Below are 5,029 nucleotides of genomic sequence, written 5' to 3'. Positions count from 1 at the left end.
CTGTGTCCACGGGCCTTTGGGTGAAGCTGGGAAGGTAGTGGCCCAGGACATTCCAGTGAGGGGGTCAGAAGACAGGCTTTGGGTTCAGGAAGATTTGGTTGGGAGATCTGAGGTTTGGCTAACTATGGACTTCAAGCTTCAGCTGCAAAATGAGGATAATGGTCACAGCATAGAGTCACGGGGAGAATGAAATGACATAGTGCTTGTTACATGCCTTCACACTGCTTGACACATACATAATCATGCTCAGTCACTGGAAGCTGTCATTGTCATCAAGAAGAAACTTGACACAGGACTACATTTACCTTTACAAATTAGTGTCTTTATATTTTTCAGGTAAATAATTCTAAAAGAGGAATTTCTAGATTATATGGAAGTTCTAGTATTAATTTTTAAAGGAAATATTATTTCAGGATCAACTCCCCACGAAGCCAGTTTTCCTCCCTGTTGAATATTCTCTTGCCTTCTGTCCAGCTCTTGGAGATGCTATAAGCTGCGTGACAAAGCCAAAGGAGGCATCCCACGCTGCCCCTGACATTTTCTGATCCAGCCCGAGACCCACATGCTGTTCCCACCCTGACTCCACTTGGTCACTTGTGCTCAGCGCTCCAGCAATCCCATCCGGTGTTAGTGCACCAGCCCCTGGGCCAGCCGTGGGCAAACTACGGCCCGCGGGCCGGATCCTGCCCGTTTGAAATGAATAAAACTAAAAAAAAAAAAAAAAAAGACCGTACCCTTTTACATGATGATGTTTACTTTGAATTTATATTAGTTCACACAAACACTCCATCCATGCTTTTGTTCCGGCCCTCTGGTCCAGTTTAAGAACCCACTGTGGCCCTCGAGTCAAAAAGTTTGCCCACCCCTGCCCTGGGCCCTTCTAAGCCTCAGTGCCTTTGCACATGGGATGCCCTTCTCCAGTTTCTCTCTCAAAGCTTTCGCTGATCATCACTCCTACCTGACAACCAGAGCCTCTGTCTTGATTGTACTATTGCGATTTTAACTTACAGAGGTGGCCAGGTGATGACACAAAGAGGTCAATGCCATTGAGAGAAGAATGTATTACTTATAGTTTCCAAGTTAAAGGAGCACACACCACCCGGGAAAGTACCAGAGTCTCTGGGGAGGCAGAAGGAATGAGGAGCATGCGTGTCCCGGAGCCGTTACTGTGTTTTCCATGGTAGGGGAGGGGTGAGGCAGGTTAAACAGCTGAAGAAGTGTAGGATGGAGTCATCTGCATAATGTCAGCAGGCTCTGGATTATAGGGGTGACCTCTAGTTTTCTGGTACCTGGCCCTGGAGTGATTAAGGCAGGGAGATACTGGCTGGTGGGTGGGAGTTAGACAAAGGAGATGGTTAGGGTACAGACTCGAGATTGGCTGGTTTGTATATGAAAAGTGTGTTGTTCCCAGGCAACCTGTTCACTGTCTCTAGGCATCAGTTAACCCTGGGAAGAGCAGTTTGTCCCCAGCCACAAGGCCCTCATGATATCAAACCAAGATAAAATAAAATAAAATACAGGATTAATATACCCTCCTCTTCACCTTAAAAATGCTTCAGTGGCTGAACTCAGCACACTGTTGGCAATCTTGTTGTGGTTGCTTGTTCTGATGCTAATCTTCCTTGCTCAGCGGTGAGTTCTTCAAGAACAGGTATTCATCTTTGTACCTCGGGCATCTGGCAAGTGCCTGCCACCGATCTGTGTTTAATTCAGTGATTCTCAGGCCTGACTGATCATTAGAATCTCATGGGAAGCATTTAAAAAATACTGCTGTGTAGGCCTGACCCGCAGAGATTCTGACTTAATTCATCTGGAGCTCATGAATTTCCACCGACTCCCTGAATCTCCCGGGAGAAATTTTCCAAAAGGAAGCCAAGGTTGTCGTCCCAGATGTGGTCATTAAAAACACAGCAGGAAACCCAGGTCCTGAAAGCCAGGAACTTGCCCTGGGCTGGGTTGCCTGTTATAGGAGCATCGCCTGCCCGTTCTGGTAGAACATTACCCGCTGAGCCTCAGCAGGCCTGCGGGCCCTGGGCTCTAACCAGGGTTGTTCTGCGATCTTCTGAGCCTCCAGGCCACACTCGTTGGAGAAGGTTCCCAGCTCCCTCTCTCTCCTGCTGGTGTCCATGTGCCTTTTTCTCTTCACAGTCAAATGCTGTTCGTCTCCCCCAGAATCAGGTCTCAGCAGCTTCCCTGTCTGCCCTTCTGCATGTTCTCTCTGTGCCTCTCTATGCCTCTTCCGCAATGTCTCACAGTGTATCTTGAAAGGTGGGAGAAACGGTAGGAGAATCATCTCTGTGGTTTCTGCTCTTTTCCTTAGAATCTGTGGAAGGAGGAATGCCCCAAACCCACCCAATCTTCTTTTCCTGCTCTCTCTCCCCTACACATTAGTTCCTCCCTGGAACTTCCTAGAACTTTCTCCAACTGTCTCCCCAACGACCAACGACCAACGGCTGCAGCCTCGCTCCTGCCACTGCAGGAGCCTCCCCAACACTCTCACCCCTCAACACTGCCAGATCCTGATTGCCTTAAAGGCGCGCACTGTGGGGCATCCTCGAGGGAACTTGATCCCCACCTTTTCCCGCCCAGAAACCTGCCAGGATTTGTGATCTCCCTGCAGTCACCACCCAGCAGCTCCCACGCTGCTCTGGGTAAGTGCCCCATCAGCACGAGGCAGGACTTTCCATACCTAGAGACAGAGAATGAGCACATCTCAGGGAGGGACTGTGGCCTGGGGAACTTGAGGGAGTTAGTGTTTAGGGCATATTTTTGGTTTCTTCACTCTGATGATTTGAGACTATTTTTGGTTTCTTCACTCTGCTGATTTGAGGCTACTTGTGGCGTTTCTGCAAGTTTGTCTCCGAGCATCTCCGTTTCCCAGAAAGGGCACTTTAGCACGTTTCTCGCTGCTAGAGCTCTGGACTGGGACCAGCATTACTGATTTCAGTTCACACAGCCTTACTTCCAACAGACGTTCCCATGGTAGGACGTTCCCATCCTTTGTGGGGTCCTGACTTGCCTTTCCACGGGAAGAAGAATCCCTACCTCCTGCCATCCTTAGACAGGTAGGGAGAACTGGAGATTGGGTCTGTTCACGAAAGGAGGGGGTACATCACAGCTCTGTAGGCTCTAAGTTCAATCCTCACCTCCATGACGACAGAAAAATACTCAGCCTTCTGAGAACAGTAGCAAATGAACCTGAAACATGCCACTGGGGGCTTCCGTCCTATGGATGAAGGGATTTGGTTTTCTGTTTGTTTGTTTGTTTTGTTTTGAGCATTTAAAATATATTTTAATGAGAACACTTTCTCATCATCTTTCCATAAAAATGATTTGCACTTTTTAATCTGAAACAGCTCTGGTATTAGGACTTAATTCTCCCCGGTCCATGGGGCTTAGATGCCACCGCTCTACTGACTCCCCAGTGCTCACGGGGCCCGTGGGAGCCATGTCCTCCTCCGCGGGAAGTCCTGGTGGCAACCTCCAGGGCTTGATTCTCATCAAATGTTTAGTCACTTTCAGTTTCGCACTCACCGAAGGGATGTTCTTGTGACCTTGAGGAGTATGTGCTTTTTCTAATCCAAGCATCATTATCACATATTTCCCCCAATGTGGATCCCACCATAGTTTGCATGATCTTCGGGTGAAGGCTGAAACACTTTATCTGGAATTCTGGAGGAATCCAATCTATACACATGAGAGCCTCTCCATCTTTAGTCATAGTATGTGGTTTGCCTGGGGGTCTCTGAACTGTTGAGTGCAAAATTCTGGCCATGATTTGGTGACTGGTCTCTGCAGGGGCAGGAGTTGCTCAAGGTTATTAAGCCTGAACTTCCTGCCGACAAGGAAGCTGAGCCCGAAGGGATTTGTTAATACAATTTGTGGCTGAAGAAATGGGCTTATTAGTCAATGGTTGGGTGCTGAGACCAACAAGCTGAGGCTCCTAGAAAGGAGAATTTGTGTCCCTGGAAAGAAGTGGCCCAGGTCCCCAACATCTTGCCGGAGTCTGCAGAACCCTTGCATTAAAGGAGTGGTTGGGGCAGGGGCAGTGCTGGGCTTGTCCCATAGACACTCTCCTAGTTTCCTCACTCTTAGGGGATGTACCTGCTCACACATAGGGCCCTGGAGCTCTCTCTGCCCTGCTCCTACACCAGTGATGGCGAACCTATGACACGCGTGTCAGAGGTGACACGTGAACTCATTTTTTTGTTTGATTTTTCTTTGTTAAATGGCACTTAAATATATAAAATAAATATCAAAAATATAAGTCTTTGTTTTACTATGGTTGCAAATATCAAAAAATTTCTATATGTGACACGGCACCAGAGTTAAGTTAGCATTTTTCAAAATGCTGACACGCCGAGCTCAAAAGGTTCGCCATCACTGGCCTACACCCTACCCCTGTCACCACCACCAACTCCTGCATCTTCTGTTTGATAAGTTAAAAGATCTACAATTCAACATGCAATAGAAGGAAAGTAGGATTTTAAAAAATAACAACAAAAGAAATTACATTTTGAAACTTTTACATTCCAAGACCATTTTCAACTTGGCTATCTGATATCAGTGGTGCTACAATTAGTAGTCAATAACACAAAATGGCCCAGATGCATTTTGGGAGACTTTGGGGATTCTTTCCTGTTCTTTATTTTTATTTTTTCAATTACAGTTGACATCCAATATTGTATTAGTTTCAGGTGCACAGCACAGTGGTTAGACAATCATATACTTTCCAAAGTGATCCCCTGATATTCCCAGTACCCACCTGGCACCATAAAAAGTTATTACAATATTATTGACTATATTCCCTATGCTGTGCTTTAGATCCCTGTAACTATTTTGTAACTGCCAATTTGTACTTTTTAATCCTTTCATCTTCTTCACCCATTCTTTCAAGCTCCCTCCACCTGGCAACTATCAGTGTGTTCTCTGTATCTTTGACTTTGTTTCTATTTTGTTTGTTCATTTAGTTTTTTAGATTCTACATGTAAGTGACATCTTATGGTATTTGTCTTTCTCTGTCTTACTT

At 46.3% G+C, this 5,029-nt stretch overlaps 1 pseudogene; it reads right to left on the bottom strand.

Annotated features, from left to right (window-relative positions):
- Positions 1-3,342: 3,342 nt before the first annotated feature.
- On the bottom strand, positions 3,343-3,775 carry LOC118658564 (annotated as a pseudogene).
- Positions 3,776-5,029: the final 1,254 nt, after the last annotated feature.

The sequence above is a fragment of the Myotis myotis genome, unplaced genomic scaffold, assembly GCF_014108235.1.
Source record: "Myotis myotis isolate mMyoMyo1 unplaced genomic scaffold, mMyoMyo1.p scaffold_m19_p_6, whole genome shotgun sequence".
Lineage (NCBI taxonomy): Eukaryota > Metazoa > Chordata > Mammalia > Chiroptera > Vespertilionidae > Myotis > Myotis myotis.
The sequence above is the reverse complement of the archived record's forward strand: the minus strand, read 5'-3'. Positions and strand labels throughout refer to the sequence as shown.